Source organism: Oratosquilla oratoria, chromosome 19 (genome assembly GCF_046742065.1).
Source record: "Oratosquilla oratoria isolate Oo_2021 chromosome 19, ASM4674206v1, whole genome shotgun sequence".
NCBI lineage: Eukaryota > Metazoa > Arthropoda > Malacostraca > Stomatopoda > Squillidae > Oratosquilla > Oratosquilla oratoria.
The window spans coordinates 15,192,615-15,220,402 of record NC_134795.1 but is presented as its reverse complement, the minus strand read 5'-3'; the positions used below and the strand labels follow the sequence as shown (position 1 = coordinate 15,220,402).

General features: G+C 42.3%; 1 protein-coding gene across 2 annotated transcripts in view; it reads right to left on the bottom strand.

Moving 5' to 3' along the window:
• LOC143035738 (uncharacterized) overlaps positions 1 to 22,554 on the bottom strand; it is a 358,135-nt gene extending 335,581 nt beyond the window's left edge. For both annotated transcript variants that reach the window (XM_076202648.1, XM_076202649.1), the window contains exon 1: positions 22,136 to 22,554. The gene's annotated coding sequence lies outside the window, so the exon portion shown is untranslated. The remainder of the gene's footprint in view (positions 1 to 22,135) is intronic.
• Positions 22,555 to 27,788: the final 5,234 nt, after the last annotated feature.

Genomic DNA, 27,788 nt, shown 5'->3' with positions numbered 1-27,788 from the left:
CCTCCTCCCCCTCGTCTTCCTCCTGTTCCATTGCCTCTTGTGTATCTCCTCCTCCTACTCCTCCTCCTCCTCCTCGTCTTCCTCCTTATCCATTGCTTCTTGTGCACCTCCTCCTCCTCGTCTTCCTCCTTATCCATTACTTCTTGTGCATCTCCTCCTCCTCCTACTCCTCCTATTTCTTCTCCCTTTCTACTGTCCCTTCAGACTACCCCTCCCCCCTCCTTCTCTATCCATCTCCTCTCCTTCCTCATTCTCCTCGTCCTCCACTTCTGTCTCCTCCTCCTCCTCCTCCCTTTGCACCACCATTTTCTCCTCCCTCCTCTCCCTCGCCCCATCCGACCCAGCATCCCACAGACTTGGTAATCACATTTCCATCCTTTTAGACTTTTAATACAGGAGTCCCCCCTACCCCCTAGCCCCCCACAAAACCTCGGCAGCGGTCCTTCCTCCCCCTCCCCCACCTCCACCTCCACCTCCACCCCCATCCTCATCTTTAACTTGCTAAGCCAAACCATCTCATCCTCGGGAGCTGTCCAAGCAAGCAAATTTTCCTTCTTCCGTTCCTTCCCCAACACCTACGAAAAAGAGCATTCGTGTGTGAGTGTGTGAGTGTGTGTGTGTGTGTGTGTGTGTGTGTGTGTGTGTGTGTGTGTGTGTGTGTGTGTGTGTGTGTGTGTGTGTGTGTCTGTGTGTCTGTGCGCGTGTGGATGGGTGGGTGTTTTTTGTATGTTCTAGTTGTATTTTTCCATATTTTTTTTCAAAATATACAGGGTTGGAGCTCCGTCAACGAGGTCTCGCCTCTACATCTCTTATCAATTTTAGCTTTGATATATATATATATATATATATATATATATATATATATATATATATTTTTTTTTTTTTTTTTTTTGCCTGGAGTCTATTTTCATTCCACTTACATTCCTACATGTCGGTGTGGAATGTCGTACTCCCTGACAGGTCTTAAGCAAACTTACATTTTTTCTTTTCTTTTTTACTATGACCTTTATCTAATTCTTATCCCATATTTTTACTATGATCTTTTTTTGTCTTTCTTTGCTATGACCTTCGTTTGATCTTTTATCCCATACTCTTTACTTACTATGATCTTTTTCTTACTTGATCTTTCATCCCCATACATTTTTTTTTCATCTAAATACCATTATATCACATCTTTGTCTTTGTTGTTCCAATGCAGGAAGCTCCAGTTTTTTCAACCTCTATATGTCTCACCCTTCACGTTTGGAATCGTGTTTGTTACCGTCGTTTGCATTCTCTCTATTTCTCTTGTATCTCTCCAGAGGTGTGGTGACTACACCACTACTGCGTGTTCCAGTGTGAGACAAATTCGACATTCAGTTCCTCTTTCTTTCCTAAGCACGCACCCCCAACAGAGAATGAATAACAAATAATATCCATTTCTAATTAGGCTAACTAAACAGCCAGACAGTCAGAAAATAGTTTAGCAACTAAAAAAAAATTAAGTCGGGTCTGGTAACAATCTGTTGGATTCCAAAGAATAAAAGATTTCTCCCCCATTCTGCAGGTCTTCATTCTTAAGTCAATTCTTCAATTGCCAACATACCTTCCGACTTCAAAACAACACTCTTTCCACCTGCCACATAGAATCACGCCTCCTGCCAACATCCTACTATGGGTATGACACCATCCACTGACAACGACGAAGGAAAGCATCATTTACACTATTTCACAAAAAGTGCAAAAATAAATTGTGATGGACCTGCTTTGGTCCGATGATCAAATGTCAACCCTTCTAGGTTGCACTTCAATGAAGCTAAAGGTGATTATGGGCTTTGAGGGGGTAGTGACAGGGAGATTGTAGATGTGTAGTTCTATCTACATTGGTTATCAAAGGTTCTGGTGTTTGGAGAAGCAAAGTCTGAACGGTCTCTGTTCTTCACTGTTCCAGTGTTCTCTCTCTGGTTTACACATACAATGCAACCTCCGAAGTAGCCTCGGGGGGTTGCCAGATTTTACATACATATATACAACGGTTGTCATATTTACACTGGGAAAAATAAAAGAAAGGTTCGTCGCGTCGGATTCAGCGACGATGCGGTCTCTTTTGTGCGACGCAGGTGTCAGGGCGTTTTTCCAGAAAAGCTGACGGCTTCCATTGTCCGAGCAGGTGTTTCTGGGCGTTGGCTGGAAAGTCTGGTCCTCGGGTCACTAGGGACAATAGAATGTCCCTTGGGAGGATCCGAGACAATTGAGAATATTCCTCAAGTCTTGACTTGGAGACGTTGGAGTACTTCTCGCTCTATATGCGTGTGTGCACGCTGGGCATCGAAGGAGGTTAATAACAAATGCTCAGTCAGCTATATTCACTGTCCTCAGTAAGCTTGGTACTCATGGAAGATAAGAAATAATGCAAGGCCTTTTGCAGAACATTGGCATGAAGATAAATACACATAACCTTGGTATGATGGTGGTATTGGGAAATACTCATTAAGAAAGATGAAATAGACTTAATTATATGAGCATGCGGAAGTAGATATTATTTTCGTCCACCTAGGCAAAAATATACATTTATGAAGTTGTCGCTCGATTGCGAAGTTAAGCTTCAGTTTGAGACCTGCTTTTGCTAGTTGTGAGAGGATAGTGTGTAGAATGTGTAAATGTTCGCTTACGGATTTAGAAGCGATGATCACGTCATCGAGGTACATGAACACTGAATGACCTATGAGACCTGCAAGTATTTTGTGCATAAGTCGTGTGAGCACTGAAGGAGCTGAAACAAGACACATGGCTAGTCGTTTGAAGTGATAGTGACCTGTGGGTGTGCTAAAATCTGCCAGAGGCCTAGACTCTGTAGCAAGGGGGATCTGGAAATATCCCGACATAAGGTCTAAAGTCGTGAACACTATGTTGTTTTCACCAACGGAGTGGAAGATGTCTTGTAATAGATGGTGTGGGTGCCTATCTGGTATGGTTAGCTTATTTAACTATCTGAAGTCTACTACAAGGCGAAAGGAACCATCGTGTTTAAGGACAACAAAGAAGGGGAAGTTCTATTCGCTGATGGATAGTTTGATAATGTCTTGCGCAGTCATGTCTTGGATGAGGTTATCTACAACCATACATTTGCAGTGTAGTAATCTGTATGTGGGAATGTAACGTGGTTTAGAGTTCTCAAGAAGGGATATATGATGCTGAATGAAATTAGTGACTCCAAGGGGTTCACCTTGAGTGGCAATGGTATGTCAGAACTTGTTGCAAAGTGCAAGTTGGTTTGTGAATCAGGGAAGTCTACGGGGTTGAAATATGATGTATCAATGGGTTCCTGTGCTGTGGAGGGTTGCGTTAGTGTCATTGGCAATTAAAATGCAAGTGTGACCTTTCTTCGACATAGGGTCGATTGTTGAAAGCAGGGAAATGCCATTGACACGGCAAGTTTCTGGCATACAGAGTACATCAGTGTCTTGTGTTTGGAAAACTCGCGTGTGTATCTTTGTATACTTACGAGGGAACAGCATCTTTGGGGTGATAAGCACTGTGTGAGTGTGTTTGACTGTAGATATTACTTCCGAGACTGGGGTGGATTTGTTATTGAATTCCTCTATGAGGTGTCCTTAGGCGTCCTTAGGCGGTGAGAGATCAACCTTATTTACTGGGTGTTTTGTCCTGAGTTTTGCTGATTTGGACATGCGGGAGGAGTTAGTGCGTCTGTTACGTTTGGAACACAAGTCCACAGCTGTCAGTAAAGTAGCAGAGTTAGAGTCGTGGGAAGGTGTTTGGGTGGCGGTGCCATTTGTGCTAGCAGCTGGTGCATCCTCGTGTGATGAAGCAGAGTGAATTTGAATGGGGGGCTAGAATTAACTGACGTTAAATCATGTTCTACATGCTCTGCCACGTTGATATGGTTGACCTTATGGAAAGTTGTTTATGGCAATGCAGGGAGGAAATGATTTGCATTAATTATGCCATTTTGAGCAGAGTAAATAATTATGTTATGTTCTTTTATCAATGTTAAGCCTATGAAGATATCAGCAGGAAAGTAAACAGCCACGTAGGAGGTAATTGGGATGGAAGGGCACTCATCTTTGAAGCTAATGTCTAGTGAGAATTTATCAATGATAGGGAATGGTACACCATCGACATTGCAAAGGTTGCCGTCGGGAGGTTCCAGAATGGTGACGCGCTTTGTTTCAGTGCAGAATTTGTGGAAACTTTTACTATCATTATGTTAACTGGGGAACCCGTGTCGAGAAAGATTGTAACTTTGGTGTTGCATAACGTAGCATTGAAATTTAAGGAATGGAAAGATACGTCTGGGATATCAAGGGTATGTACCGGTAGAGTTGATTATTGAATATTTGGGTATGGAGTAAATGGATATGGAGTTAATGTCCTTGGTGTGCATTGAGTCTTTGTATTCTGTAGTCACAAAGGATATTTGTTACGTGAATGTCTTGCTGATGTGTTACGTGAATGCCTAGCATGTCGGTCCTGGTATCTAGAAGAGACATTCAGATCCCCTTCCCTAACGAGGGAGTGGTAATACCAAAGAATTGAATTAAATCGCCTGGCGGCAGACAGAATAGGAGGAGGAGGGTCACCCTATGTGAAAGAAGTCATTTGAGATGGGCCACAGAACGTAGCAAAAGACTTACAATGTTCACGTCCCCTAAATAAAATAAATGAAGCCAAATTAATAAATGAATAAATCAATCAATAAAGAAGAAAATAAATAGATAAATAGATTATTAAATAGATAAGAACATTATAAACAAACAAATAAATAAACAAATAGGTAAAATTAAATAAACAAACAATGTATTAAAGATTAACAAAAATATGTCTTCTTTATTGTTGACTTACTATACATTTTAGTTTAGTTTATATTTTTCATATTTCTATTTTTATTTTATATTTATTTTACATATTTATATTTATTTCAGGTTCAACGACGATTCACAATGATAAACTTCGAATAATTACGTTTTCGTTTACTTCTCATTTCTTGTTTCGGTTTTTATGTAAATTCCGTTCTTCACATTTAAGAACAAATATTTCAATGTTTACTTACGAAGCTCTTTTCTATGTTTACACGTGTTTCTGTGCTTTGTACCTCAAAAGAGCACAATTTTTTATATCTAAGCTTCCACTAACGAAGTTGTTACGTTTATTATCTACATTTTACTGGAGGCCGACAACGATTCGTGATTGCAAATGAAGGACGGCTTTCTCCTTTTATCGCAATATGTTCTGTTTCAATGAATTACCATACTTCGTACCTTAAAAGATCAAGAGTTTTTCTTCAGCGTATACTAACTAAGTTGTTGTATCTATTATTTACTGTTTTACTGAAGCTCGACAACGATTCGTAATTGAAATTGAAGGATTTTTTTTCCCAATAGGTTTTCTGTTCTTATGTCGTCATACACCCTTTATCACAGGGAAAAAAGAAACGCAGGACTGTTCAAATAGATCTGTCCATCTCTCTGGAGCCAAATTTCGTCCACTTGGCGCATGACGTAACACGAAGGCGTCAAATAAACCAATCACCAGCCTCCATGCCAGCAAGGGGCGGGGTCAATTGAATGAATGATATGAGTGGTTCCCTCTCCTCCCTTCACATGGAAAACAACCAATCACCAGGCTCTATTCCATCGAGGGGACAAAACCAAATGAACAAATGATCCAATGAGGCGCTTCAACCTCCAAATGACGTCAGTAGAAGTGGGAATGGGTAGACCTTCTCTATCAAGACCTAGGCATTCCCTCAGTATAATAACAATTCACAAACTTTGTTATAATTGACTTCAGACAGTTTTATTCAGCTGAGGGGAAAGGCACGTTGATACAGACTAAAACGGGATCAAGAGTTTTGAGACTTTCCTTCTGTTCTTCGGCTGAATGAAGTCTTCTGGCGTTGAACGGAACAATGTCTAGGGTGAAAGTTCCCACCACGGCGAAGAACCAAAGGCACCGACAGCGACCCAGCTACGGCAATAAGAAGTTCAAAGGACCAACCGCTCACTCCTTTCAAACTTCATGAGAGGACCTTACAAAGGAGGAAAAGGAGGTAGAGGAGTAATGATGGGGAGAAAGATGGGGAGGAGGAAGAGGAGGATGGGAAGGAGGAAGGAGGATGGGAAGGAGGAGGAGGAGGATGGGAAGGAGGACGGGGAGGAGGAGGACGAGGAGGAGGAGGAGGACGGGAGGAGGAGGAGGAGGAGGAGCATGGGAAGAAGGAAGGAGAAGGAAGATGGGGAGGATGGGGAGGAGGAGATGGATGGGAAGGAGGACGAGAAGGAGGAAAAGGAGAAAGAGGAGGAGGAAAAGGAGGGTGAAGAGGTGGAGGATGGGAAGGAGGAAGGAGGAAGGAGGAGAAGGATGAAGAGGAGGTGAAAGGATGGGGAGGAGGAAGAGGAGGATGGACAGTAGAAAGGAGGAGGAGGATAGGGAGAAAGGAGTAGTATAGGGAGAGGGAGAAAGGAGGAGGAGGATGGGGAATAGGAGGATGGGAGGAAGAGGAGGAGGAGAAGGAGGATGGGGAGGGGAGGAAGAAAGTTAGGAGGAGGCTGGGAAGGAGGAGGAGGAAGGAGGAGACGGAACGAGACGGGAGAACAAAGGATGAGGAGGAGGAGGAGGAGGAAAAATAGGAAGATCAAGTGGATTATTATTATTGTTTTTTTTTTTTTTTTTTTGGGGGGGGGGGCTAAAGACGGATGAATTTATGAAACCAAAGAGTCGTCTTCCTGTCCTACGAGGGTTCCGACTGATCAAGTTCACCTTCAAGCCGGGGTCCGTGCCCACCCCCCACCCCCACACACAAACACCCCTCAGCGATTGTAGCCTTGAGCCAAAACAAAGGTCATTAAGCACATCACCGTATTGAAGAAGTCAAGGTGGCGCAGTTGAAGACAGATTCTCCTTCGCGGAAGAAGCTGCGATCCGGACCCCTTCAATACGGTAACACACGTTACCCCCTTCATTCTAGCTGCCGCCAGGTGATTTAATTCACATATGGAACACATCTCCCTCCCTCCTTCCCACCTCTTCAAGGAAAAGGTCACATAAACCATCTCCAGACTGCTTTAATCACCAATTAAGACGAAATTAGTCAATTGCTTCGCAGTTTCACTGAACAGAAACTCATAACCCCAAGGCTTGCGGCAACAGTACTCGGGGTCTCCCATTCATATCCCAGGACAGAAACGTGAGGACGTGTGAACAGAAACACATAACCCCAAGGCATCCGGCAACAATACTCGGGGTCTCCCATACACATCCCCGGACAGAAACGTGAGGACGCATGCAACTATGGGGTCGTTTCTATGCGCGCTGGTGGCCTAATCGGAAGCGTGCTGGTCTCTCATTCGATCAATTGTGGGTTCAATTCCCGTGCCTCTCTCCAGTTCTTCTTCTCTTCTTCCTCTTTGTCTCTCACCCTCCTCCTCCTCCTCTACTATTTTATTTCTTCCCTTCCTCTTCGTTTTTTTTATGTCTATTTTTTCTCCTCATCATCATCTTTTCCCCCATTCCTCCTCCTCCTCCTCTTCTTTTTCCTCTCCTTCTTTCTTCTCCTCCTCCTCCTCTTCTTTTTCCTCTCCTTCTTTCTTCTCCTCCTCCTCTCTTCTCCTCTTCCTTTCCCTCCCCTCTTTCTCCTGCAATGCTATCCCCTATTATCACCCTTCCCTCCTCACCCAAATACCATTCTTTAAATTCCTTAAACGTGACCAAGAATTCGACACTAGATTCCCCAATTAAGGCCACTAGGTTCCCCCAATTAATCCCACTAAAGAGGACGACTAGTCAGGGGAAATGAGATCTAAGTGGCCATAATAAGAGCCCTACGAGGCTGAGCGGTGCTAATGAGCAAGCAACACTATAGGCAACAAGCACCACCGGAGGGGCGAGGAAAGTAGCCCTGCCTTCTCCCTTTCCTTTGGTTTTGAGAGTTAATCAATACATCAGTCTACCAATAAGTGGATAACTGATACATCAACTGATTGATGAATTAATCAATTCATTGTTAGTATTTGAATCAGTCAATTGATGTAATACCTTCCTTTAAGTTGGTTTTGAGAGTTAATCAATCCGTCAACAAATAGACAAATGATACATTAACTAATTAATAAATGAATTATAAATCACTATTTGAATCAATCAATTGATAGCCATTTACTTTTACTGTGGGTTTGAGAGTTAATCAGTATATCAGTCCGTCAATCAGTAAACAAGTATATTGACTGATTTATAAATGAATAATTGAATCATAAATAAATAAATCCGGTCATCAATAAATGAAGAAGTGATACATTAACTGATAGATAAGTTGGCGAACAATCCCCGACTTCAACAACCTGCTCGTTAGGTGCTCTTCATGACTTAACCCAGCGGTCTGCCTCGCACAGGCAACCTCTTACGACTTGCCTAGTCTTGTTAGACCTTACGCCGAGCCCAACTCTGATTTCCGATCTCAACGCTGAACACCAATAGACGATCGCCCCACCCGGCAACGAACTCTCACCGGCCCAGACACGCGTGAGGCAAATGTCCTGGCTCTTCCCACCCCGTCCGCCTACCTCGCGTTCGACGACGTCTCTTCTCTTACAACCTGTTTCCTTCTGTTACACTACTCAGAGTACAACAGCACGACGAAAATATCGTGAATAATCTGTTCTCAAAATACACAGACTGATACATATGTTCATACGTATCTCTTGTTTTATCTTCAAGCCTCGTATTGTCACATAACCACAGGTAATTTTTTTTTTTTTTCATTGAACTTGCCATATCGGATGGGAGAGGATTAATTCAATATCTACCAGCAAAGATACAAACAATATACACAAGAGACAGACCAGACAACCAACACCCAAACATCTATAAATTCCTCATTAACATTTTCCAACCACCTGAGTGATCAAAATTAACTACTAAGTTGATCTAACTCCCTATTTTATTTATTTACATAAGGAAGTTATAATTAGTTAGAAGAGAAACGTAGAACACGAGTAAAGTATTTCTTAAAGTAAGTAATAATGTCGTGTAATGAATCGGTGGGGGATACCAGCTTCGGAGGTCGGCCGCTGCTGTTGAGGTGCTGTGTCTTGCTGCATTGTGTTCTAACTCAGGCAATGGGCTGGAGTCTGAGATGGCCCTTTATCCAAGAGAAAATGAAGGAAAAATAATGAATGTTGGACGGGTGCGGGGTGTTGCTTGTTTAGCAATGACAACAGCAATGGTGATGGAAACACTATGAAGAATCGTTCCTCAGTTTATTTGCACGGCACAGGAAGAGACGTCCTCGCACTCACAAAGCGACTTGACTCCCTCACAGTTCGCTCACGACTAACTAAAAACGCGTCATCTACGCCGTTCCATCATTTGTTGTTGCCATCGTTAAACAAACAACAGGGATGGATGGAAGGTGGGTAGCATGCCTTGGATCTTCATCTCCCTTACAAATGGGGAAAATGCCATAGAGTGTATGTATGTATGGGTTGACGTGATATTCATAAATTCACAATATTGACAAAGAAAGAAGTTTGCTCATACGGACACGAAAGCAAGCGTACATAAGCGACAAAGCAAAAGTGCGTAGAAGAAAGTAAGACTTATGTACCTAAAGAAACAACTCTGATACCACATGAAACTAGGACAAATCATTATTCTTAGATTAAGTGTATTGAGTCCTTGACTCCCACATGGGATTCACTGCCACGAGAGAACGATGATGTCCGAAACATTCTGATGAGGGTCGTTCATCTCTTTCGCTACGGGGGTCGGGGCGGTGGGGGTGCCACAGACATAAATTAAATCGTCTTGCGGGTGCCAAGCTAACTAGCAGAGGTATTTTGACAGATTGGGCAAGTAGCAGTCACTGGTGTGTGTGTGTGTGTGTGTGTGTGTGTGTGTGTGTGTGTGTGTGTGTATTCACTTGGTCTTTTTTGGATCACGTGTTCGACTCGTGATCGACAGCTATTTCCCTCCTGGAAGAGAGCTCAGAGCTCGTAGGTCCGATCTATGGGTAATGCTATGACCTTTCACACACACACACCCCCCAACTCCCCGCCCACGAGAGTCAGAGTAACTACCCGAAGCGCAGCTGTACCGAAATTAATTTCGGCCCTGTGCAGGATTCGAACCAAGCACTACGCGCACCACCATGCTAGTAGTTCATCGTTCTACCAACTGCGCCACCGAGTGTGTGTGTGTGTGTGTGTGTGTGTGTGTGTGTGTGTGTGTGTGTGTGTGTGTGTGTGTGTGTGTGTGTGCGTGTGTGTGTTTTGTCATCATTTGTCTGTTTGGTTTTCATTTATTATTAGTTATATGTTAATTCATTATTTACTATTTACCTATTTGTTTATTATTTAACTATACCTATGCATTTATTTATGTATTTTGTTATTTACATTATTATAGTTTTTATTTATTATGATTTTTTCGCATCCGACCTAGATATGGACCAAAAGGTCTCCTGTCGGCATGCTCCGCCTTTGTAATCTTTGTCTTTGTAAGTACACAGTGCTTGATAGAAATGGTCAAGATCTCGCTATTTTAGTTCGCTGAAAGATCCTTATTAAACAGTTATCGTGAACATATAGACCAAGATGCAAGTTAACCAAAGACCGTTTTCATGAAGATATATCAGCACTTCAGATGATCCTAAATTGTCTTAATAATTCATTTTATAAGCTTAGAAAGGAAGTGATAGAAATTTAGGTAACCCGCGTCCAGTGATACATCGGAATATAGATCATTACGTTCAAGATAGTTAATGTTCTCAAAGCAGTTTAACTTGATCATTAACATGAAATGAAATTCGCTAACGAGGCTGGAACACATGATATCAATTAACATTAATCATGCTAAAAGGACCTTGAATAATTTTAAAAAATTGATGTTATGAGGACTGATTATATCAGTTTTCAAATATAATCTTTCCTAAAATGAAAACTGTTTTCATGTAGTGGGTAGTTATAAGTAGGAGAACCATTATATCTAGTAAAGAACACGTAATTAATAATCCAAGATTTGAGAACTCAAGGAGCGGAAAGAATCTACACACGTCAGGAAGTTTCTACAAATACCAAATGTATAACACTACACCTTTAATAAGACCGGCCGGTTGATATACGAGACGTTGGTTTGATTGTGACCATATTCACACTCAGGTAAGCGGAAGGAATCGACATCAATAGCGACTCAGAATCTAAATAAAGAAAAGTAATCTAGTCGAGTAACATATGGATTAAAATCTTACGGAGTTATTTCAGGTTTGACTATTTTCTATTACATATTACCCCCATCCCATCTTGTGTTAATGCAGACAGTTAATGAAAAAATTTTGAAGACTTTTACTAGTCTCTTAATGTCTTTGTTCAGTATGTTTAAATAACAGCTTATAATAGTGATCATTAGTATATGCGTTTGGGTATTCCTACGTATATGGATGCATAATTATGTGTGAATATTTCATGTGTGTTGTGTAACATGTCATATACTGTACATAACATGTGTACCATGTAACAAATCTTATAGAGTATATGTTGTATATAGCATGTTTTCTGAAGAGCTTCGTTCCATACTTTATTACAAAGTCTGACCAAATAAACTTGATTCTATTCTATTCTATTTTATACGAGTACGTAGCACGATATCGACGATTCATATTCAGGTGATGAGGATATGATTGCGAACTACAAGACAAGTAGATGTCCTGCAGTATAAGAGTACATATAAACTTCTTGTGTGTAATGTTACCATGCATTTCACTCGGAACCGACTTTTTGTACCTCGTCTATGTATTACATTACCTGTAGTTACCTAAGCCACAGGTGAAATATTTTTACAAAATACATATGTTGAAGCATCCGATTTCTGTTTTTATTAAGCTATTCATTAAAGAAAACGGGTACGTTTACGAATAACGCAACATCATGGATGCATATACAAATAATGGAACGATCATAAGAATCCACATTTACGTATATCCAAGTACATCTTTAAATCTATTTCATCTATGTAAGTCTACACTTGGTTTAAGAACAAGTCCATCATTAGCATAAAGATGAAGGGTAAATAAAAAAGAATACTCACTCTTCGAAATATTTCGTAACGTTGGAGACTTGCGAACACGCAAGGGGGACTAGACTAGGGAGGAAAATATTAAACTTTTATTTCACTTCAAACGGATGACAAAAACTTTTGAGACACAGCCGATAACGCAGACCAATAGTTTCGACAAGTTTACGAAACATTTAAAAAAGTAAGCACTTTTTTTTGCAACACCCTGTATAAAAGGTCCAACAGGGTTTAATCGTGGCTTTCTAAACGACAGTAAGAATAATTACCATAAGTATAAATTGTCAAGTATTGTCAAGTATTTTTCTCAATGTATGGGAATGGGATTGTGAGTTTATTCAGCTGACAAATAAAACATAAATCGCGAGAGTTAACGCACATGTATATGCATGTATGTGTGTATATATGTGTGTAGATGTGTATGTACCATACTACCATGTAACAAAAATAAATAAATAAAAATAATTTTTTCCTTACGGGAGAGCAACTCCCCATAAGCTTTGCTTCTCGCTCTCCCTTTTCAACTACCAATTTTGTAAAAAAAAAAATGTATATATGTATGTCTAATTGTATTTAATATTGTTGAATAAACCTATAATAAATAAAATAAACATGTATATCAGTTATACCTATCTAATCCTTAAAGCATGCAAAGAGGTGAATGACACTGACTTCCTCTACATCACCACGTTTCAATTTGGTTATAAATTATTCTTCGCTCTTTAGATTTGTATACGTTATAAACGACCTATCTTCAGGTGGTTCAGAAGAAGAAAAAATGCTGATTAGGACAACCACCAAAGAAACAAATACGAGTGACGCCATTGAAAAAAAAACAAATTAATAGCCTTACACATGGACATAAAAACTGGAGCTAAGAATCACCTGTGTATTACCTATCTACACACATACATACATACATATATATATATATATATATATATACATATATATATATACATATATATATATATATATATATATATATATATATATATATATATATATATATATATATACGTGTGTGTGTGTATTCACTTGGTCTTTGTGTGTGTGTGTGTGTGTGTGGTGTGTGTGTGTGTGTGTGTGTGTGTGTGTGTGTGTGTGTGTGTGTGTGTGTGTGTGTGTGTGTGTGTGTGAGAGAGAGAGAGAGAGAGAGAGAGAGAGAGAGAGAGAGAGAGAGAGAGAGAGAGAGAGAGAGAGAGAGAGAGAGAGAGAGAGAGAGAGAGAGAGAGAGAGAGTATTCATGTACCTGTTCATTTGCTTTCATATGCTCAACCATACTAATGCTACAGACTCCATCCCTCCTTTTTCTTTAACTCCAACACAACTGTTCCGCATCCATTAGTCTCTGGCAAGCGAATCAAGATCCGGTGAACATGGTGAACACATAACTTAGTAGTTGTTCCTCAACCCTCGACCTCCTTATGGTTATTTCAGAAGAACAGTGAATGTGTGTCGGTCGAGATGATGTTCAAGTTTTTACCTTGTGATTGCCCTGGAGCGAATAAGGTAGCGCGGTCAAGCTTCCTTGTGTATGCACCCATACTAACTTTTTGCGGGAACAAATATGACATCAGTTTTGTACATCAGTCTATATACTCTCGCTATCAGATCCTGTCTAACCCCATCCACGGTAGGATCTGGTCTTGAGGCGGCCGGACAGATCTGGTCGAATCCGGCCAAATTGGAGCGTGGATGTACTGATTTTGCTTCGTCCGGCCCACATACACGATCCAATCTGGTCGGATCAGACCACATCTCTTCGGCGGCCTCAAGACCAGATCGTATTGTGGATGGGGTCTCTAAGGCGTGTGAACCCGCCATGTAAAGAACTGTTGGTCTTTTATTGTTGCTAACCATAATGTAAAAATAAAACAAAATGTAATTTCCATTTTAACTCTCAATGTGGATCCATACATATAGTAACAACGCTCGCAAACAGGGGATAAGTTTTTAGCTGAATAGCGATGGGGCTCATCTTAGCGTTATATATAAAATATATATAATTAAAATATATAGAATAAAATAGATAAAATTTTAAGTAAAAAAAAAAATAACCTTTTCTCTGATTATTATTATTATTATTATTATTTTTTATTTATTTTATTTTTTTTTTTTTTTTGTGCATCCGACCTAGATATGGATCAAAAGGTCTCCTGTCGGCATGCTCCGCCTTTGTAATCCTTTGTAAGGTATTCTGAGACTAAACGATTTCATCCAATTGTGGCAAACTTCCTCTACAGTGACCCGAGGTCAGGACATCGGATAGGATCTGTTCCCTCACAGGAATAAAATCACCTGACGGCACACTAAAGATGAACCGATGCCCCTCCCCGAACAGGTAGGTGAATGATTTAAGGGGAAACCCAACCCGGAGGAAGAGGAGGAGGAGGAGGAGGAGGAGGAGGAGGAGGAGGAGGAGGAGGAGGAGGAGGAGGAGGAGGAGGAGGAGGAGGAGGAGGAGGAGGAGGAGGAGGAGGAGGAGGAGAAGGAGGACCTTCCTGCGCCGAGGGTACACAATTAATTATACGAAGACAATCGTCTGCAGTGACGATGAAGATGATGAGCAAGATGATTTGGCAATTAGTGGGGATCCAATGACACTCTCCTTCCCCCCCTCCCCCTCCCTTCCCCATCACCTTGCGGTCGGTCCTCATTAACGGCAACCTGTCAACCCGTCCTGTGGGTGAGGATAGCGGGGGTGGGGGGAATAGGCCTGAAGTAGGTAAAATAGGTGATGATGAAGGGGAGGAGGTGGAGGAGGAGGAGGTGATGGAGTATGAGGTAATGGATAATGTGGAGGAAGTGGTGGATGGAGGAGGTAATAGAGAAGGAGGTGAAGGTGTTGGAGGAGAAGGAGGAAGAGGAGGTAATAGAGGAGGAGGAAGAGGAGGGAGAGGAGGAGGAGGAGGAGGAGGAGGTGGAGCCGGTGGAGAAGAAGGAGCTGGAGGAGGTGGTGGAGTTGGGGTAAATGGAGGGAGGAGGAGAAGGAAGCAGTAGGAAGAAGTGGGAGAAAGCAGAGGAGGCGGAAGAGGATAAAGAAGAGAAGAAAAAAAAGAGAGGAAGGGGAGAGAGGAGGAGGAAAACGAGGAGGAGGAGGAGGATGGAGGAGGAAGAGGAGGAGGAGGAGGAGGAAAATAAAGAAGGGGAGGAGGAGGAGGAAGATGAAGGGGAGGAGGAAGATGAAGGGGAGGAGGAGGAGGAAGATGAAGGGGAGGAGGAGGAGGAAGATGAAGGGGAGGAGGAGGAGGAAGATGAAGGGGAGGAGGAGGAGGAGGATGGAGGAGGAGGAGTACTAGGAGGAGTAAAGTAGGAGGAGAAAGAGGAGGAGGAGAGTGGGAGGAAGAGAAGAAGGAGGAGAAGGAAGAAGACGAAGAATAAGAGAACAAGGAGAAGGAAGAAGACGAAGAATAAGAGAACAAGGAGAAGGGAGACAAGTTGGAGGAGGAAGAAGAGAAGTAGGAGGAGGAGGAGGAGGAGAAGGAGGATGAAGAGGGCAAGGAGGATGAAGAGGGCAAGGAGGATGAAGAGAGCAAGGAGGAGGAAGAGGAGGAAGATGAAGAAGGGGAGGAAGAGGAGGAGGAGGATGGAGGAGGAAGAGGAGGTGAAGGAGAAGGACGAGGAGGAAGATGAAGTGGAGGAAGAGGAGGAGGATGAAGAGGGCAAGGAGGAGGAGGAGGAGGAGGAAGACAAGGTGGAGGAGGAGGAAGACAAGGTGGAGGAGGAGGAAGAAGAGGAGGAGAAGGAGAAGGACGAGAAGAAAGATGAAGTGGAGGAAGAGGAGGAGGAGGAAGAGGGCAAGGAGGATGAGGGCAAGGAGGATGAAGAGGACAAGGAGGAGGTGGAGGAGGAGGAAGACAAGGTGGAGGAGGAGGAAGACAAGGTGGAGGAGGAGGAAGACAAGGTGGAGGAAGAGGAGGAGGAGGAGGAAGAGGGCAAAGACAAGGAGGAGGAGGAAAACGAGGTGGAAATGAAGAGGGAATAGAACGAAGAGTGGGAAGAGAGTTCCAGAACCTCCCAGTGAAAGAAAAATTATTGAGGAGTTTGTGTTTGGATTCTATTTCATTATACTGGAATTGACGTTCATGTTTTTTAACTTTTTAGCCATTTTGTTCAGGTAAAACAAAAAAGTTCTGGCGATTTAAGTATTCCCTTTGCTGAGTTTCACTGTACCTTTTGCCCGACGAGTTTATTCAGCCAAGGGAAAATGCCTAAGCAGCAAAAGAATTCAAATACATTCCGCCCATATCGCTAAATTATCCCCCACGCGAATTTAAGAATTTAATCTTCGCGCCGCCATTTACCAATTATATTATCTTTTAACACAACCAGGTTCAGACACACCGATGTAGCGCTGCATTAAACAAACACACACGCACGCACACGAACACAAACACACACACACACACACACACACACACACACACACACTACACAAACACGCACACCTAATGACCCGAAAGTCGAAAGTACAAGAAGTAACACAAGGGGGGGGGGAGAATTCCAGCAAGTCTGGAGTGGTTACTGACTGAAGTGCTTGTGCCTCTGAGGAACAGGTGACCATGAAGTGCCTGAATTTCAGTCGGCAGGAGATATGGAGTCCAGAAATTAATCATATAGAAAAGGGAGAAATTCCTAGTAAGTCAATATAGTTCCAATTCAGGAGGAGGTACAGAGAAATAATTGAACTACAGACCTGTGTCACTGACCAAAATAATAACTAAATTATGTGAAAGTATTGCAAGAGATTTCCTATTCAAGTCTTGAAAAGAAGAACATTTTCGTGTATAACCAATTCGGTTTTAGAACTGGAAACTGGAAACTCCATGATGGTTGACGTGCTGCAAGAGAGGGCTATGTGGACTGTGTATACTTGGATCTGGAGAAGGCACTTGGCAGAGTACCTTGCAATCGATGAATTAAATTTTGAATATATTGGAAGAACTCATTATTATTTTTCATGGAAAAAGAGATTTGTTGAAAGATCTGTAGTTAAATTTTGAATATATTGGAAGACTTATTATTATTTCTCATGGAAAAAGATATTTGTTGAAAGATCTGTAGTTAAATTTTGAATATATTGGAAGACTTGTTATTATTTTTCATGGATAAAGAGATTTATTGAAAGAACTGTAGTGAAGTATGAGATATATGTATGGGTCGCTTCTGTCATCTACAGTGTTCCTGATATATGTAAACATGTTAAAAGGTACAAGCAATACTAACTTGTTTGCAGACAATGCAAAAATCATGAGAAAAAGACATGAGACAGACTACAAATTGTTAATTCATTGATGGTCTTTTAGATATTCTACCTACTTTGCATTTAGGATTCATCTTTCACGATTGACTTCATATATATACATATACATATATATATATATATATATATATGTATATATGTATGTATGTATATATATATATATATATATATATATATATATGTATATGTATATATATGAAGTCAATCGTCAATCATGAAAGATGAATCCTAAATGCAAAGTAGGTAGAATATCTAAAAGACCATCAATGAATTATTCAATGTGAAATAAATCATTAGGAAAAGAAAAAAAAATGGGAATGTTGGTTACGGATACTTTGTCGCCTGATAAACAAAGTAGCTTTTCATTATATGGACGATAACACACACACACAGTTGGCATTGTTGGTAGAGCGCTGAACTGGGAAGTAGAAGTGCTCCCAGTACCAAGTTCGAATCCTGCCCAGGGCCGAAATTATTTCGGTATCGCTGTGCCTCGGGTCGTTACTCTGACTCTCGTGGGCGGGGAGTTGGGTGTGTGTGTGTGTGCAAGGTCATAGCATTACCCATAGATCGGACCTACGAGCTCTGAGCTCTCTTCCAGGAAGGAAATAGCTGTCGGTCATGAGTCCAACACGTGATCCAAAGACCAAGACCAAGTGAATACACACACACACACACACACACAATGATATGGACGATAAAAAAAGAAAGAAAAAATCAGAGAATGCCTGATCCACCCTAGATCGGAATATGCAGCAGTATGGCTTCAGCCTAAAATGAAGAATATAAACACTTTTAAGAATAACAGAAAGAGCAACGACCAAACCTACTCCCATCCTTGTAGACAAAACATCCGAAGGAAGGTTGAAAACCCTGCATGTCACCATTGCAAGAAACGAGATGATTTATTGGTAGTGCAGTTAACCGCCAAACGATCTTATTAACCCAAGGCTGAAGAGGGACCTTCTCCCCCGATTCACCCTCTCATTGTTATTCATTAGTTATCTTTTCTGACTGCCGCCTGGTAATTTTATTCTCCCAAGACGAATGCCCTGTCAACCCCAACTCAAAGTTACACCCAACCACCATTATCTAAATCCCACCCCTTGCAGAACAACGAGCATCTCTATAGCCCTCATATATTGTAGAAGAGAGGCCAAACGCAGAGTATGGGATCCAATATATCTAACGTTTCGCCCAGCAGGGCTTCTTCAGAAATAACACAGTGGAGAAACATCTGACTCCTTATATAGCCCGAGCTTGCGGGCTATATAAGGAGTCAGATGTTTCTGAAGAAGCTCTGCTGGGAGAAACGTTAGATATATTGGATCCCATACTCTGCGTTTGCCCTCTCCCCTACAGTGCTGTTGCAGTCGTTGCTGCTTTTACTCAGCCCTCATATATGTTCTGGATATTATCTAATTAAGACGCACCAGAGTGACGTGCGGTCCAGAAAGGGATGCTGTTTGAAGGACCCGTTTCACATGCAGGCACCCCACTAGGAACTTTCTTACACCGACTGAACATCAGACTACGCCAACCCTGGCTACATAATTGTGTTCTCAAGTTTAATGACTGACCTACCTTCCCCTACAACTCCGTTGTCCTCTTTCTCCACCCTCCTCCTCTTCCTTCCCCTCATTCTCCTTTTACTTCCCCTTTCCTCTTCTTCGTACTCCTCCCCTTCTCTTCCTCCTACTCCTCCCTTTTTTCCTCCTCCTTCCCTTCCCCTCCTCTCCCTTTTCTTTCCTCTCTTCTTCCTTCTCCTCTCCTTCCTCCTTCTACTCGTTCTCCTTGTCCTTTTCCTCCTGCTCCTCTTCCTCCCTCTACTCCCCCCTTTTTCTTCCTCCTCCTTGTCCTTTTCCTCCTGCTCCTCTTCCTCCCCTATCACCCTTCCCCCTTTCACTCCTCCCCTAAGTCTCATGACCCTCCTCCTGTCTTCATCATCCTCTTCCCCCTCCTCCTCCTCCTTTGCCTATCAACCGTGTTATCCTACTCTCCTCCTCCTTTCTTCATCATCCTCTTCCCTCCTCCTCTGCCTATCAACCGTGTTATCCTACTCTCCTCCTTTCTTCATCATCCTCTTCCCCCTCCTCCTCCTTTGCCTATCAACCGTGTTATCCTACTCTCCTCCTCCTTTCTTCATCATCCTCTTCCCCCTCCTCCTCCTCCTTTGCCTATCAACCGTGTTATCCTACTCTCCTCCTCCTTTCTTCATCATCCTCTTCCCCCTCCTCCTCCTTTGCCTATCAACCATGTTATCCTAGTCTCCTCCTCCTTTCTTCATCATCCTCTTTCCCCTACCCCTCCTCCTCCTTTGCCTATCAACCGTGTTATCCTACCGTCTAACGCGCTAAGACCTAATCCCCGACCCCGTCTCTACTCTTCATTAGCCCAATTTCCTCCCTTCTCTGCAATTACCTAGTCACCCAAGAGAACGACTTATAATCTGTTTATTTTAGTTTGGCGGAAGAGATTTATTAGACAAAAAAAAATCACATCTGTCTTTAAAGAAAAATAATAGTGAAATAAGAATAAAAAAAATCCACATAAATAGATAAATAAGTATATATAAACGAATAAACGAAGAATTGATAAATGAATAAACAAATACATATATATGTGTGTGTGTGTGTGTGTGTGTGTGTGTGTGTGTGTGTGTGTGTGTGTGTGTGTGTGTGTGTGTGTGTGTGTGATTGAAGACAAGGGCTAATTTTGTATCCATTATCTTAGTGATTTTCTAGATTTTCCGAACAGATTGTTCTCGAAGGGAGGTTAAACACAATGCTTCCGAGTTTCATGTAGTTATTCAATAGAAGAACATTACACAAAAACATAAAATACTGGCTTTCGGTTGTCTCATACAACCATCTTCAGGTAAGTGAAAATGAACATACAGATCAGTATTTAAGTATAGATATATAAAAATATTAGGATAGGTAGGTTGAAGCTGGACGTTAAGTCATGGGGTGTTGGGGTTTCGCTTTGGCTGGTGGTAGCAGGACATTTGGTCACAGAAGGACGTTCGCTGTTACCATGGAGCAAAGTTGTGTAGTTGTATAGAAGTAACTATATCAGTCTGTATATTGATGAGTGGGGTATACTTTGAGATGTAGACTCTTTCTAAAATATGCAGTTTCTTGTGATTGTTACACTGTTTAATTATTTTTTAAATTGTTAACTAGATCTTGCCTGGTAGGCGTTTTATTGTGTGCTTGTGTCATGTGTTTGCGTATGCTACCTTTACGGACATGCATTGTGAGTCGTATAATATCTTCATACGACATTGATTATTATTACGACAATTTCCCGCGGAAGACAAAATGTCCTCAGAAAGAGAGAAGGCAGATAAAAAGGTCTGCAACAATAATCTTGCCATAGTTTTAATCAAACATGCTTAGCAAAAGAATCTGCCCATATATATATATATATATATATATATATATATATTGCATGAGAGTGGTGCATGATTGACTACATGGATAGAAGCGCTGGTATATTACAGTCTATAACATTTTTACTTGATATCAATCACGTTATACAATTCCATGTTACTTGATTATGTGGTCGCCTTTCACCACACTGTTGTCGTCTCTATGTGCCGTCTTTCTTTCGTGTTTTTACTTTCGTATTGTAAGTCTTTCACTTTCTACTTTACTTTCACCACTGTCTTTGTTACGTATGAGAGCCACTCACTATTTTAGTAGGAAGGCCCTGTGTTTCTGATTATCCGACTTAGTCAAGTTCTACTTAGTATTATCTTATGTATGGGAGAGGTTGATATTTTCCCTTGATTTTCTTCACGAATTATTTTTACGGTGTCATTCTCTTAGGTAAAGCAGAGGACTCCCGTCGGGAATCCTCAATTTGGGTACTAGGTCAGTTCTGCAATGACGTCATGATTGTTTTTTTGTTTTGTTTTTAGTCCAATGACCTTTAGTTTTAGATCTAAAAACCTCCCCTTTGGGCGGGATTTCACAATCGTGAATCAATTTAATTTTCTCCTCCACCCTTTCTCCAATCAAAACTGCTGTTACAAGCCCGTATGAAATACTGCTTACTCAAGCAATCTCGAATTCACTGCACACTGACATAGCTTACTTATTGTTACATCAGCATAACATGAACATTATACAGCAATGAAATCGGGTCCCCGGCGACTGTTTGAAAACATTAGACAGAGAGCGAGTTTGTGCAACTCCTTCACTTACGAACTGTTGTTTACCAAACACAAATTAAATTCTCGCCACCTACCTCTCTATCTACCTCATTTGTCTACCTATATCTACGAGCCCCTTACAATTAATTCATATATGCACACGTACACACATACACAAGCTAGGTATAATAATTGGAAAGTAGCAACAAGCATTACTCCTTACCTGTACACTACAATTAGGTAAACACACACACACACACACACACACAAAGAAAGGGAGAGAAAGACAAGAGGAGAGACAGAGGCACATGGAGAGAGTGACAAAGAGACGAACATAAAGAGAAAGAGAGAAAAAGAAAGGCAGACAGAAAGAGAAAGATAGCGAAAGACTGAGGCAAACGAAGAATGAGATAAAAAGAAAATCAGAGAGAGACAGTGAAAGAGACAAAGAAAAAGACAGAAAGACGGAGAGAGACAGTGAAAGACTGACAGAAAGAGAGACACAGACAAGAGACAACGGGGAGAGAAAGAATGACAGGTAGACAGACGGAGTTATCACAACTCCATAAAATCGTCTGGCTTTAGCAAGAAAAAGCAACAAGAAAAATATAAATCCTGTTACGAATAGAGTTAATTGGAGTAACACTTACCACGTGTTCTGAAGTCCTGCCCGTGGGGGTGAAATCCCGGACAGGTATTTTGACAAGCGTCACTTACATGGATCCTATGGTCACACTTCACCAGCTAATCAGGTTCGAGTTAGTAAACTAACTTCTCCCTCGCTACCACAAAACCAATCTTAAACTGGCCGTAGGTTAGCATAGCCTCTGTGCAAGTCTTATTTCATTTAGTATCGAAATCACAGGCTTTCAATCACTTGCCGTTTCCATCGCGTCAACGGTCAAATACACCGAATATCACCTGTCTTTCCACGTACCGTAACACGGGAATTTAGCTCACATATCAAAAACAAATGCACGTTGCCAAGTTTATTGCAGGGGGAAAACGTGCAAGCAACACGTGAGAAACTTCATCGTGCAGATGCAAGCTAGTCCTCTCCCTTCCATGATTCGTTGGGCACTGAGGGTCGAAGAGTGAGCGGAGGCCGGAGGGGACTGGGGGGCGGGAGTGAAGTTTCTCGACACACGACCCCTGACTGCCGAGAGGCCGCCTGATTCGGAGAAAACAAGAGAAAAATCTAATTATATATACGTTTTCTTTTTTCTTGAACTTGATTAATAACTATTCGTTAGATAATGAATATCCCACTAGTAAATGCAGTAGCAATTTTGATTAAATTAATTGGGAAGTGTGTTAGAAATCAGAATTAAAAATTAACCTCACAACACCGTCTGTAACGGAAATCAACAGGTCTAAATAAACGAAGAATAGACGGCCTAAACACAAGTGGTTAGATGCGTCTTAGTGGTCACAAATGTTAGCTTGGCTGTTTTTCAATATACACTTTACATCAAATTACACCTTCCAGAGATGGTGTGCATACTTTCTACCCTAGCCAACAACTGCATACAGTATCTATCTATACATCAAGGACTTCTTTCTCCTTATAAGGGAGGTATCCAACTCAAAAGCATGCACTCCCTCCCACCCATCCCACTCCCCACATGCACCACCTATTGTTCCCCTCTTATCTTAGCTCCTTGTGGATGAATGGCCATCCCTGTCTCCTGCCCACTGCCCGGGTCAAAAGCAACGCAGCAAGACACAGTACATCCACAGAAGGGCTGCTTCACTTAAAGGCGACTCTCCTTCCCCCTTGTCCGCTCTTGCAAGTAACACCAACGGTAATTTGAATACATGCTGAGTCTGAAACTGGAATATCTAGTCCAGCTGCCACCAGAGAATTCTACTCGGTTAATTCCATGTAGCGAAAAGGTTGAGATATATTAGTAATACAACTAGCTTATATGTAAAACTATTGCAAATGTTGCCCCCATCCCCCAATAAGCAAAATCTAAAATGACACCACCCAGAATTCATGTCATTTTGCTGCCGACAATTTATCAAAGCCTCTGTCCTTATGAACAATATTGTGCCGATTTCGATAAATGTTTCAGGTTCGCTGATCTAGGTTAGCTAATAGGGTGGTAAACTATGAAAATGATGATGCACCACATTAGGTGTACATAGTGTTGGGTATAGTTTGCAAAGGAGGCCTGTCACTTTCAGAAAAATGTGAATAAACGATAAAGATAATGGTGTTGATTCTGTTAAAATGATTCATAGTGTGACCGTTATTTAAGGGAGGAGGTTGGGAAACAGGATATTGTTCCAGGGACTGTGTAGGTACGGCATTCTAGTAAAATGTACTGGGAATACCACATGGACAGGTCAGAGAGCCGTCTTGGTCCTGAGATGGTCATTGGTGAGATGATAATATCCAGTTCACATATCAGTAACCTACCAATGCATCCGTTTCGCTTTTAGGAAAAAGTCCATGACCGTGGGTGAGGTTTGGTTGTCTTTAGGTTGTCTGTCGGGCACTTCTCCCAGAATTTTTACCACAATTTTTACAATGTGGATCGGAAGAAGGGATCGAAGTCTCTTGCAGACACGAGATGGATACACCCAGAGCTGGGAAGTGATGGGAATCAGAAACACAAATTAACCTCACAACACCGTTTGTAACGGAAATCAACAGGTCTAAATAAACGAAGAATAGACGGCCTAAACACAAGTGGTTAGATGCGTCTTAGTGGTCACAAATGTTAGCTTAGCTGTTTTTCAATGTACACTTTTCATCAAATTACACCTTCCAGAGATGGTGTGCATACTTTCCACCCTAGCCAACAACTGCATGCAGTATCTATCTCTATATCAAGGACATCTTTCCCCTTATAAGGGAGGTAGCCAACTCAAAGGCATGCACTCCCTCCCACCCATCCCACTCCCCACATCCACCACCTATTGTTTCCCTCTTATCTTAGCTCCTTGTGGATGAATCAATGATACACCCAGAGCTGCCTTGTCGGCCTGTTCATTTCCAGGATACCAAAATGAGATTGTGTAGCTCAATGGATGGCGGGATTGCATGGTGGAAAATGCTTCCGGGGTGCTTCGTAAGTCAGGGATGATATGGGGATGGGGTAGATGTGAATGAGGTGTACGACGGTTAAAATATAATGTTTGGTAGTCAAGATAAAAGCGAAGCTGGGGTGATATGGATTTGGATTCTTTATCTGTTGAAAATAATGCTGTGTAACCTACTTCACAGCCAAAATATGAACCGTCTATGTTAATGGCAGTGGAATGAAAATGAAAGTGAGGGAGAAATTCTTGACATTTTTTTTTCTTTTTTGATAGAGTGGCCAACACGAAGCAGGGAGGTGGAATAACAGAGATTAGGTGTTTCGACTAGACAGACATTTTCAATTATTTCCAGAGTGGATGGTGTAGCAATGCTACTGTGGTGAAGAGAAAGAGGTTTTGGTGAACTGATTTTACATGCTGTTCTGTTCTGTTTAATTAGGGAGTGAAGCTCCCACGGGCTTTAGGTGTGAGCCCGTTTGGAGGGTGATTTGACTTATGAGTGTGTGCAGGTTTAACCACACCCACTCATACATTCACAAGATGTGCATACGTATATGAAATACGTATGTACATCTCGGTGAATGCACTCTTCCTAACATATCTGTGTGTTCAGTAGATAGTGTTTTGTAGCAAATGGTGTAATGAAATTTAGAAAGAAGGGGGGGTGGTTCAATGTATGAGTGTGTATGGCTTGGCCACGCCCACTCATACATTTACCGGATGTGCATACCTATGTTAAATATGTATGCACATCTCGGTGAATTCACCCTTCCTGACATGAACAAGTGCAAAATGTATAATTTTTTAAAGGGGGGGGGGTGGCTGACACTCCACCAGCCGACATAGTTCGTATTCGCTTAAGTGGCTGCATAGGCGGCGCACAAGACCCTCAGATGTTGTCGGAGGCCCTCTCCTCAGAAAAGCAGTTGCGGGGCACTGCTTGAGATAGTGGTCAAGGGTGGCTTCTGGGTGGCGGCAGTGGCGACATCTTCTTTCTTCTGGCGTGGAGTTGTTCTTTATTTGCCAGAAACAACGGTCCTTCAACCTCAGACGGAAGAACAGAGTTTCCACTTTTCTAGGTGTGGAGCGAGGAAGTACAAGGGGCTCGTAGTCTGTGACTGCCCTGTACCACCTTGCCCTTTCTGACACCTCTGCCTCCAGTCTGTGCTAAAGGAACCGTTGTACCTGGGTAAGAGCCCTGGTGTGTATGCGCAATAGATTTCTGCTGAGAGGGACGATAACATCGACTTTGGGTCTTTAGCACGCCGCTTCTGCTGCGGCGTCGGCTAGCTCGTTACCTGGGACGCCCACATGGCTTGGCACCCAGTTGAGCGTAACACTCCTGCCTTGCTGATGTAGCTTCAGGTCAGTAGGCGTACATTGTCGCTAAGCTGCCTAGCAGAGACTGTGAATCCGTGTGGATCACCACAGGACCAGCTCGAGATATTAGAGCATGCTCTAACGCTCCTTGGACCGCTATGGCCTCAGCTTGGAGAGTGGACGCATGATCAGATACTCTCCTGCCGAAGGTCAAACCATCCGTCACGAAGGCAGCCCCCGCACTACGGGGCCTGTTGGGGTCTACGGAGCCATCCGTATAATAGACCGCCATTCCAGGTTCCGACAGTGCGCGGATGCCTTGTAGGGCCTGGACAACCACACCATCCTCTGCGACATCAGTAGAACGAGTGTACCAATGGAGACGCACTTGCCCTATGCAGACGCATTTGACACAAAAAAACTTCTACCTGCCGATGGTGAATAGATAGGAGCATAATTATAGGCTCAAAAAATCACATTATGAGGGGATAGTTAAGTGATTTTTTGAGCCTATAATTATACTCCTATCTATTCACCATCGGCAGGTAGAAGTCTTTTTGTGTCAAATGCGTCTGCATTGGGCAAGTGTGTCTCCATTGGTACGCGTACCCTACCGGCCGCCTACGACCCCTCATCCCAGCATTAATGGCCTCTACAGCAATTCTACAGGTAATAACGACGTCATCCATCGACTAAGGTAATGCCACTGACGTCCCTGGTAGGGGAAATTATATCCCTGGTCATGTTAACGACTTTTCTGGTAAAGATGACGGTATTTTCCCACCGTTCTCGTTAACCTTCGTACTTCGGTTCTGACGAAGATAACAAGTCGGAAAAAAAGTTCTTCGGCAGCGGTTCTTCTGGTCCCGCGACGACTTCGCAAGCCGGAGGGGTGGTCCTCGGCGACCTCCGACCTCTTCCCGGCGAAGTCCCTTTGCCGGGAGAAAGAGGAACCCGTCAGCCTCGAGAGGGGGTGATGCATCCCTTGCTTTGGAATGCACCGACAGCCCCCTCCGTCACCTTGACACTCGGTCCGCAGTCGAGGGAGGTCGCTGTCACCGCCGCCGCCGTCTCCGCTCATACGAAGTGGTGTCGGACTTCGTCTTCCTTCGATGATCTTTTGCCGGACACGATCGTCCTGAGTTCCGGAGGAGGACGGGCTCCCCATGCTGCCCACAGCCTCAGCGATGCAGATGACGAGAATGCACGACCTACATATCTAGGTACGTCCATAATACGTAATACATACATATATATGTACATATATCTGTACAAACACAGTGAATCATTTATTTATTCATGTGTTAGTTTAACTATTTGTTTGTATATTTATCTATTCGGTGTCTGTGGAAACTACGGAAGCCGTGAGAAATGTTAATGGCAGACTGATGAGAAGACTAGTGGAAGAGAAAAAAAAATCTTGTCAGAAAACATTAGTTGGTATTTGTCTATTTTTATCGCTAGGGCGGAGAAGGGGCGTGCAGGAGATGAACAGTAGCCAGAGGACCCGATTATTATTATTATTATTATTATTTTTTTTTTTTTTTTTTTTTTACTGTATGGCCATTGTCACCTGCTTCCTGTGTGGATAACAAGACTGCCATTCCCATGCCATATGAACAGGCACAGTACTAGCGTTTGTCGAATCCTTGAAGAATTGTTGAGGGACCAAGAAGAATGTGGTATACTTGGGTAATGGGGAAACTCATGATGCGGATGAGATATTATAGTGATGCCAAAGCACGATGAATGTCTATGACGGGTAGAGCCTTCTGCATAAAACTTTTTCACTGAGGAACTACGGAAGGCACCTGTTGCTTAGGCGTAGGCCGAGAGAACGCGGCGAGTCCAATACTCTGAGGTCCGAAGGAGACACAACAGCTTAGCATCTATAATCGATTTTACTTTTTATGAAGATTTAGAAAAGATTCT